At 42.3% G+C, this 10,727-nt stretch overlaps 1 protein-coding gene across 2 annotated transcripts in view; it reads right to left on the reverse strand.

The window, feature by feature from the left end:
• The window catches only part of cpne5a (copine Va), a 61,012-nt gene extending 50,823 nt beyond the window's left edge, over nucleotides 1-10,189 (reverse strand). For both annotated transcript variants that reach the window (XM_049753101.2, XM_049753099.2), the window contains exon 1: nucleotides 10,003-10,189. The gene's annotated coding sequence lies outside the window, so the exon portion shown is untranslated. The remainder of the gene's footprint in view (nucleotides 1-10,002) is intronic.
• Between the last annotated feature and the right edge of the window lie 538 nt (nucleotides 10,190-10,727).

The raw sequence follows: 10,727 nt of genomic DNA on the forward strand, positions 1-10,727 counted from the left end.
CTTTATGAGGACTCTTTATGCTATACTGAACCCAACAGGGAGGAGTAAGGGACAAGCCATTTTCAAACTTTACCGAGTTGAGTTCTTTCTTGAAATCTAAAAAATGGCTGCCACTTGGAACCATATTATGCATGAAAGTCCAACAGACAGCAAGACATATGCCACACTGCAACTTTGACGAATCTGGGCACAAAACTTTATCTTTGTAAGGCAACACTTGTTGACTAACACTTGTTGACCCAAGTTGGAGCTACATTGGCAAGACATCCTGTCAAACATCAGGCCTTCAAAATAAATGTACACTAGTATAAGAACAGTGCAGGTGCACGTGTTATCTGAGAAACAAATGTCCAACTCACATTTTTGTTTTGGATGGAAATTAAGCGGCTATGCAGGAAAAGCGATATGTTATCAAAAACGTTAACCTGTGAACTCTTTAATAGTGGAAAAAAATAACTAATAAGTCTCCTTTACAGGGTTTAACCACAGGTACTCGAATTAAAGCTGCTGCTGCTGCTGGTACAGCTCGGACATCTAACACTTTTAACACTTCCGCGGCTTCACATTTCTTTTGTATAGTTGGAACAATCAAGAGTAACGTTCTTTTTTTTCTCCCTCTCATTAAGGTTGGCTTTGCAGCTCTGAGGCTAGCAAGAACATTGCCGCAGAATTTTACACACGGCACCGCAAAGGTGCTGATTGACATTTGGGTTATAATTGGATGAGGAGGCAAATGAATGGGCTCATTTCATCAACTGAATGGGAAATTCATCTACCTTCAACCTTGAACTGAAGCCCATTTTGAGTGGCTTCACCTCTATTTGTGACAGGTCTGCAGAATCTCGATAAGCCATGTAGTGCAGAGGATCAAGATTTTTGGGTCCGGGCACCGATAAAAAAAAAAACAGACTAGCAAGTTGAATTCCCACTAAGAAATAGCCCACGTGAGTAGAATTGTTTTGACAAGGAGCACAGTGGAAGGCAGAAGCTGAACACTGTCAGACATGGTGCCAAATTCAAAAGGTGCAAAAGCACGTATTTATTCCCATTGGAAACTTTGAACCTGAGGTAAACCAAGCTACAAATATTTTCCACAGGTCTTCTCATCTCCTCTGCAGAACTCAGAGAATGCTAGAAATGTAATAAAAAAAACAACAACTAAAAATACACTACCGTTGAAAGGTTTGTGGTCACTTAGAAATGTCCTTATTTTTAAAATAAAAATCACATTTCAATGAGGATAACTAATCAGGAACACACTGTACATTGTTAATGTGGTAGATAACTATTCTAGCAGCAAATAAAGGTGTAAAGGCCCATTTCCAGCAACCATCCCTCCAGTATTCTAATGGTCCATTGTGTTTGCTAATTGTGCTAGAAAGCCGAAACCCTTGTGCAGTTATTTTACTTTTCATGGAACACACTACATTGTCTGGGTGACCCCAGATCTTTGAACGCTAATGTACAATGAAACTATTTGCTTCATTTCAATGATCATGATGCGATTCCTTTTGGCATGTACCTCTTGGCCACCAGGGAGCAGTATGTTATTTACACACAGTGGGCATTTTTCCCCCCTTTTGGAGTGAACCAGTCCGGGTCAACTTGAAAAGATCCAGGAAGAAAGCAAACGTAGGCTCAACTCAGTTCATTGTCTTTATTAAGACCCAGATGCAGAAACAGGTCCTTCAACTTCATCAATCACATGAACTTACAAGGTAGTCTTTTAAATGTAGAGTCTGAGAGATTAGACTGTTGAAAAGCACAATGAATTTACACGTAAATTAAATTGAGGTAATGAAAGCACTGCTATACAACTCACCAATGCAGGTCTGCCTTCCCCATGCACCAACTAGCTTACCTGGTTGCTCAACTTCTACCTGGTGGAAGCTGTCCACAGGTGCACCAGGTAGGTCTAATTACAGCCCACAGAACCCACTCAACGGCACCCTCTTGTGTCTAAATAAAAACGTGCACCTAGAGAGGCCAAAACTGCTTTTGACTCAACAATATAACTACACAAATATATATGAGTATTGAGTATTGTCTGTTTACATGTGTTGCTCCACTGTTTGTTTTCTAATAATGGTTCATTATACCACCACTTTACGTTTTCCCCCATAATATTCACATTCAATTAGCTTGGGTGTAATATGCTCTTTTACTTTAGTGCTCATCTGGTAGTATCAAGAAAGCCCAAGTATTTATTTGAAGTGGTAGTTTGTGTTAAAAAAAAAAAAAAAGATAACCCCTAGGATAAAAAGTTTGAATCAGAAGAGAGGAGGCTGTGTGGTGGTGTAGCAGGTCAGTGACATTGGAAGCTGCCTGAGGATGAAGTGCTTTGAAGCTGAGAGGAAAGACTTTGAAGTTTGTGCGTTAACCAATCAGGAGCCAGTGGAGGTTTTGGAGGACGGGGCAGCCGGCTGAGTTCTGGATGAGCGAAAGTTTCTGGAGGGTTTTGGAGGAAAAAAACGCGGAGCGAGGCTGGATGTGATAAATGCATATATTTCTGTGCTGGAGATTAGTGAGGGGAAGAGCTGGACAATGTTTTTATGGTCGTTTTGAATGCACACCTGCATAGTTAGAATCATACGGACCTTCAGATGCTTTTGAAAGTCTTTAACCTTTTCCAAACGACATATAGGTTGTCACATGTCTACTCAATTGTATATAAAATCATCAATCCCCAATGAAATGTATAGAAATGTTGTCCGTTCACCTGTGTTGCTCCACCGTTTGTGTTGCTTAAAGTGTCTGCCAAATAATTGTTATTCATTAGCCCATGTATGTCATTTCCCATTTGGTTTTAGCATTAAGCTAACGGACTTCAAGGCAACGTTAACCTCATTGTTAAAGAATCAGAATTTCTGAATGGTGGTGCACCCCTGCAGATATTCTGAAGGTGTGTGCATCATCAACTTAAGAAAGTCGATCTACGGTTGTCACGGCAACGATACAAAAAAATCGCTTCTGTTCATGACACTCCTGCGGAGCATCCAAATGATTCTTAGGCTTCGGTTTGAAGGTAATTCTCAGCGGCCTCAATATGACTCCTCATCATCTGAGATAAATCAACAAAATATAAAATGTGCGCTGAGCTGGAAACACTTTTCACTTTTGGGTACAACTGAATGAGCTGAACGGAGGCTGCTGAAATCATCTTGGTCATTGCAGACTTGTTACCACAAATCCAATTCTAAATCTTGAGGTTTGAATTACATGCAACAGTGAGGACCAGAGTGTTTAATTGTGGTTTCTGTCACTGATTATACGAAACGTTCAAATTTGACTTCAAGCAATTGTGCAACATTTAATAAGGTTGAAATAAAGTGATGACAATGACTCACATAGAAATGCCGCACACGTACAACAGGAGTAACTCAACGGTTCATATCCCCACCACCCTACAGACACTAAAAGATTAAAAAAAATAAGGAGCAAGTTATGAAGAACTGTCATGCATGCTGCAATCATCATTTTTCATAGTCTGATGATCTTCAAAGTGTGATTGCGTTGCAGGAGAAAAAAGCTTGCACAATTTGATGAGACAGGGCCGGGAGGGAGGGAGAGAGAGAGAGAGAGAGAGAGAGAGAGAGAGAGAGAGAGAGAGAGAGAGAGAGAGAGAAAGAGCGAGAGAGCGAGAGAGCGAGAGAGAGAGAGAGAGAGAGAGAGAGAGAGAGAGAGAGAGAGAGAGAGAGAGAGAGAGAGAGAGAGAGAGAGAGAGAGAGAGTGAGTGAGTGAGTGAGGAAGTTGCAAAATATTTCATGATGCCAAGAAACTTTTTATCGTCGGTAACAAACGAATCGCCTTTTGAGGGGCCGCAAAATGCTCAGGTCGTTGCTGCTTGCAGCATTATAAAGATGATCAATTATGATATATGATTGACAGGCGATCATTAATATCCTCACCTTGTGGGAAACACACACACACGCGCACACACACGCACACACGTAATCTTTAATCATTAAATCCCTTTCAAGGATGCACTTGGCTTTTAAATAGCTTTTAGTCTGTTATTGTGAATTTACTGTCTCGTTTTATTAACTCCTTTTTACTTGAGTTTGTCATATATTTGTGCTTTTACTTGTTCTTTAATGTCCAGAAAGCATTTTATTTTTCTTTAAAAGCACTCTATAACTATAGTTCCTCTCATGTGCATCGTTTGGTCCCGGTGAGTGAAATGCAATATATTTGTTTTGCTATGTTAGAGACACTTCTGCCTCAGGCACTGTCAGTGACAAAGGCGCACATTCAAATGTGCCACCGAATATTATTTTAGAAATGCAGATGTGGTTGTTTTTAGAATATTATTCAAGAAATGCAGATGTGATTGCTTTTGTCAGCCTCCTTGCTGTGATTTCATGTTTTATTTTTGTGAACGCTTATGTAGTACGGCATTAACTGGCGATTCAAATTTTGATTCACAGACCCCATGGTGGAAGGGTCTTTGTATGTACTGTAAATTGATTTTATTCTGGGCACAAAAATCTTGCCCCCCACCATGTACCTATCTTTTGCACTAGAAAAGAGCTACTGATCTGATTTTCTAAGTGATTGCAGGGGCAGCGTTCTCTATTGGTAAGCCACTACTGCATTAAAGTCGAAATCAGCACGTGCAATTTGCTCTACTTTAAGTTCAAGCTCTAGCTGTGAAATGATCCTAGTAAATGTCAATTTAGGGTTTCCAGGACGGCCTTGAAGATAAGGTTCAGGGCGCTCAGTATCACCCCCTGCGGTGACCCACACGGCCCCTACCGGGATGGCCTGGAAAGGCTTGGGAAAAAAGTGGCGTGGTCTCAACTCAGATGCGGGAAAGTCCCTGCTGGTCCTCAGCAGCGGTCCTTGCTGTGAGAAAATCCCAAAACGCGATATATACTTCTTTACCGTTACATCTCAAGAAACATCTCATAAAAACATCAAAACGTTTTTGTAATATTTGAGAGCTTTTTCAGAATTTCTGACCAGTCTGCCTTTGCACAATTGGGATGTTATGCATTTCTGAGGGCAATGGAAGCCCAGCTGAGTGATGTTCCTCTCTGTCCCCCTCTCTCCCCAATGGAATGTTGCAACACCCACACTTTTGCTGTTTACAGCGGCAAGTCACAATCACCCTTGAACACTTCTAACACGCTCTCTGATAGTTGAAACACACAACAAACCTTCAGCACAGCATTCAGGAATTATTCAGGAAAAAGTTGAGAGCAGAACAAAATCATTTTGAAAAAAAAAATGAGGTCAGCAATTCAAAAATGACACGCATGCACTTTCCAAGAGCGGGCTCTTTCCACCGAGCTCCATGCTTGATTTTACCGTAACGAGTTGCGAGAAATTTCCTGGGCTCTTGAGTTAAAGAAACGGCGAGTTGCCGAAGCAAGAAGCGCCGGGTGGAAAATCAATGCAAGGAAATAAATTAAATGGGAATCTTCCATTCCAGGCCTCGCGTAATCGTCATCATCACGGGACGGCGGCTCCTCCGCTACTCCACAAAAGAACTGTTTAGATGCTTTTATCAACACTTAAAAGGATTTTTAAATACATGTAGCGCAACGCGCAAATGTGTTGCTTGTGATGCCTCCCTGATCAAAGTTTACTTTCTATCCTGGGCCAGAGGGTTCCACTTTTCTCCCAGAGCCATATCAATACAAATCATCACAATTATCCCCCGTGTGCGAGCGCGGCCGGAAATGAATGCTCGCCCACGGACGTGCGAGAGGTAATGTTGGAAGCAGGTGCAGCCGGCGAGGCGTAATGGCGGCGTTCCTCCCACACAGCGATGCGGCGAGGGGCTGCTGAGCCAGATCCACCAGGAGCAGTTCAGCACCACTCATCACAAATGCTCCACCTTGCCGTCTGTTGGTAGACAGAGCAGCCATCTCCAATTGGTACAACCACATTGAAAAGAAAATATTCTGTTCATCCATTTCCTGTAGCGCTTGTCCTTGGGGTCAAGTCAGGGCACAGCCAATGCACAACCAATGCCAACTCAATAAAACAACTCAATTTGGGTTACAAATTGGGCAGACCCAGGAAGTTGAGACAATTTGACCAAACAACCATTTTTTGTACAAAACAACCCAACAATTTTTTGCAAAGCAACCCAAACTAGGGTCGAATAGATCCAACTTTCTGAATCGGTTCATTTTTAACTCGGCAGCTTTAAGGGTCAATGATGGTGATGGTGATGATGATGATGACGGTTGAAAAAAAAGTTGAGTTTCGACTTGGTCCAACGCTTTCAATATGCGAGGCCTAAATGTCACAATTGTCATGATTTAAAGGGCTCCTTGTCAACTGCATGCATGTGACGCTGTGAACCCCTGTCTGGGCACGTGATGGCGTAATTAATACGACTCCCTCTCACGTCAAGATAATGAAGAAGGCTCGCTCAGCAGCTGAAACGACCCAGCTATCTGGTCACACACACTCCTGTACCCTCTGAGCACAACTCACTATTAGGCCCTTCCTCATTACAGGAACAGCGGGAGCTTGGCGCTCAACAGATCCGTAGGCCCGAGGACGGACGATGTCTCAGAGACAAAATGGCATGCAGGCTTTTTTTTTTGGGCTCATCCTTAACGCTCAGTGACACTTTCTAAAATAATAGCAGCTCCATGCCGCTTTTGTACGCCACAATAAAAGCAAAAACAGCTTTTTGTCAGTAAATGCAATCCACTATTTAGCCAGTGCCAACAAGCACAGTCATATTCTTGGTCAAATTCTGACAAATATGTCCTTCTCGCAATCTTCCATGGGATGGTAATTAAATAGATATAGCTGATATCTTAATGTTGAGTGACGAAGCAGGCGGGGCTGACGCGCTCGCTCTTGGTCTGCCTTTTGTTCCCCCTCTCGTCCCCTACGGCAGCTTATTAAGGTCTTCTCATGATTAAAAAATAAATAAGAATAAAAGACCGATTAGGCAATAGGCAAGCCATGTGGCGTATCACTCAAACTTGACGTTACATCTGTTCCCAACATGGCGTCATGCATTCAAAATCAAGACTAGACACAACCCAATTGCGCCATCACAGCATAGCAAGGTTGCTTCTTCGCCCAGGATTGCGTAGCTTTTTGCTAACCGCTAAAAATGAAGCAAACACCATCTAATTCATAAAGCACATGCAGATGGTTAACTGCCTCACCAACACAGGCCAGCAGATGTAGTACGTGTCTCAGCGCACCGGTATTATTTGCGCGTAATTACGTAAATGAGGTAAACATATATTTGCCAGACAAATTGGCCATCTCTATGCAAATGAGGTCAAATATAACTCATATAATCAAAACAACCATTCTCAAAGCTACGTGTGGCATAACAATCATATGCTTGGTTATCAACAGAATTGAACAATTAATGAAGCTCATTACAAAAAAAAAAAAGCAAACATGGTCACGGTGTATGAAAAAAGTCGAATTTAATTTAATTCATTAATTTATCGAATGTGTGGATACACTGATGTGTACATTTTAGGCCACGTGTAGCTTTGAGAGGGATTGTTTTAACAATGTGTGTAATTGGGGGAGTCATTGTTTTGATGACATGATTGTTGTGTCACATATAGCTTTCCAAGAGATTATTTAGACATTTTGTATTGTTTGGACATTGTTAGATCATGCAAAGCTTTCAGACTAATGGCTTTAACAACACAAGCACGTTATTGTTATTCACACAAGCCGTAATAATTAGATCTGGGATATGCCAACTGACACAGTCAAGGAGTCTAGGAGTGTGTCAATGATCAACATTAGAAAGGTTGAGGAGCTGTAAGTGGGCTGAAACATCCTTCACTTTACAATTAATGGGGAGGGATTTCCCCGAGCTTCCATTCGCATTTTACAGTCGAGGGGAGGGAAGTTGATATAAGCTTATAGAACCGCTGGGGCATGGTCATATCAAAAAATCATGGCAAGACATTACTCGGGGATCATCATTTGTTCCAGGTCTGACAAAAACAGAGCAAAAACTTCCCACTGAGATCAATTATTGGAGAATAATTCCATATTTGCCAGCTTGTCAATCAACGTCTAGCGGGAGGAGCTAACTCAATTCAGTTCATTGGTATTAAAAGTTTCTTTCTAAAAACCATCTACAAGATGTTAAACTGGGTTAAAAATGAAGTGTATGTTTCTTACTCCTGTTTTATTGCACAAAAGGGATCATCAGCAAGGCTAAGGAGAAGGTGATGTGGTTGTCAAGGCTTTGGCAGAGTGTCTTTTTGACAGAGCGTTTTCACAGGATTTCAATCTGTCAGGAAGACTGAAGGATAACACATACGACAGACACACACACACACACACACACAGCAATTCAATCCAAGCAAGAACAAAACACAGCAGGCTGTGAGGAAAAAGACACCTCATGGAGTGGAAATGGAAATCATTTTAAACAAGTCACTTTATATTATGATTTACTTGCTCTGGAGGCTTCACAAGCCAAATCAATTCATGTCAAGCGTGCAAAGCAATGACAGAATAACCACGTAATAAAACACAAAGTCAATCGATCAATGAATACACCCACTGCCAGGGATCCAAATATTAAAAGTAAGCACACAGCAGGCTCCCTGTACCGTTTCTATGAACATTATTCCAAAGCGTGTGCTTATTTTGCAAGCTTCTACTTTCACCTTCGGGCCACAACAGCCGAGTCTCACTCGCACTGTGGCTATGAATCATCATTAGTCGGCTGACAAAGTACGCGATTAAAAGAACCAGGGTGTTTCGCAGAGCTCTGTGGGCTGCAGTGGAAGGTTTCGCATTAGAGCGTACACGAGATAGCGTGTCGGCCGGGATAACCGGCCACTTTGGAAATATAATAGTGATGAATGATCTTAATTGCTGTGTGTCACTCTCACTTGGAAGAAACACAAACGGGTCATCGCTTTGTTTATAGCTACCTGCTTGTGTTTACATTCTAATAAGAGCAAGAAGTGAATGGCAAGTTTAGTGACATTCACCAAATGGCAAGCCATAATGGAGAAGTATCATGCTACCGAGTGGGCCCAATTTACTGTTGTTAGCTGCACGCTGGAATGGCTGGTGCCCTGTAAAATGCATTCTCATTAGAGACAAAAACAACCTTGAAATGGAAAATGTCAGGGATATTTTAGTGATTTTATTTGATTCTACTTGCCGGTGCCGACACGTGAGGGAGAAGATAATAAACCTTGCCTGAGGCTAATACACGGAATACAAAAGCAGCAATGAGCTGTAATTGTGTTACTTTTGTAAAATGGACTGTTTGCCATCCCCTCAACTCTGTTGTTTTTTTTTTGGGGGGGTGTCAGAAAATGGATGGATGGATGGATGGATGGATGGATGGATGGATGGATGGATGGATGGATGGATGGATGGATGGATGGATGGATGGATGGATGGATGGATGGATGGATGGATGGATGGATGGATCTTCAAAGAACCCGATGTTACTGTCATTTGCTTTTCTCTTTAAACAATGTAGAAAATGGATTAAAACCTACTACAACAGTTTCTCTTTTTTGAATGAAAAGTATCGGGAATTTTATTCTAAGGTCACGCCACCCCAGTTGTAGCTGCTACACAAGAGGAGTGTAACGCCAGTGACTAACGACGGGCGAGCGCATGAAAAAGGAGGAAGAGCTGCCAGGAGCACAGAGGAAAGGTTGCTTCTGCTTAGAGGCTAGAATGAATACGATTAGAGGCTGCAAGAGAGCCTGTGAAAGAGAGCATGAAGAGTACATTGTGAGAGAGGAGGGGAAGGTGGAGACCCCCGAAGGGAAGCACTCAAGTGTGTGTCATCAACCAGCAGCTGGAGCTTACCGAGTGAGGCGCAGACCATAATAGCAACACAGAGAAAACAATCAATGACACCTCTTGGGCTGTTTCTTTTTTTTTTTACAGTTGCGCATAGGGGCAATATTTCCTCTAACTTTCCATGTATCTGAGCATTCACACCTTCAGGGACCCTTCAGGGCCAATCATCTTTTTCTCAGTGATTCCGGCTCAAAAACATGACTTTGGTACCTCTCAGTTGATGTTGAAGCTTTGTAGGGACGTGGTGGTCATGCAGTGACAATCCTCCTTCACCATCGAGCGTTGCACGGCACTCATCAGTGAACAATCCCTCTGCATCTTTCATGGACTGGGACCCATCCTCTGATCTCAAGGTTCATAACCTTTGGAGCATCCACAAGCAAAGATCTTGTTCATATCCAAACAAGGATATTAAGGTATCCTGCAAAAATTCAAGCAGAGAATATGTATAAACACTATTTGCATAAACTATTTATAAAATCAAAGAAAACATCATTTGCATAATAACTGGGAATGCAGAAACCTGCATCCCACCACACTTCTTTTTGTAACTTAGATGAGGGTCACATCACATTTTATGAATAATTCATGCAGGAAATTCCAACAGATTCTCCTACTCTGGCTTCATGTCCATATGCTCTCTTATCGCCCTCATTCAACCTTGTTCTTCCGTGCAAGAAACATCCATGTCTACACGTCTGTCACCTCAAACCTCCACAAACACAGTCAGAGGCCAACAAAAAACATCTGAGCTCTGTGAGCAGACGCGATAACAGCCAGTGCCGCTGTGTGGGTGCAGCAAAGCGTGGAAACGGGCTTTGCTTCTCATGTCGGCACCGAAAGACAAGACCTCTGCTATCAGCTGGAGTGAGCCCTCAGCTGGTTCTCATCACCCACGCACCTCTGTTGACAATGTCACACGTTGGGTTGGAAAT

This window comes from Syngnathus scovelli, chromosome 2 (assembly GCF_024217435.2).
Source record: "Syngnathus scovelli strain Florida chromosome 2, RoL_Ssco_1.2, whole genome shotgun sequence".
NCBI lineage: Eukaryota > Metazoa > Chordata > Actinopteri > Syngnathiformes > Syngnathidae > Syngnathus > Syngnathus scovelli.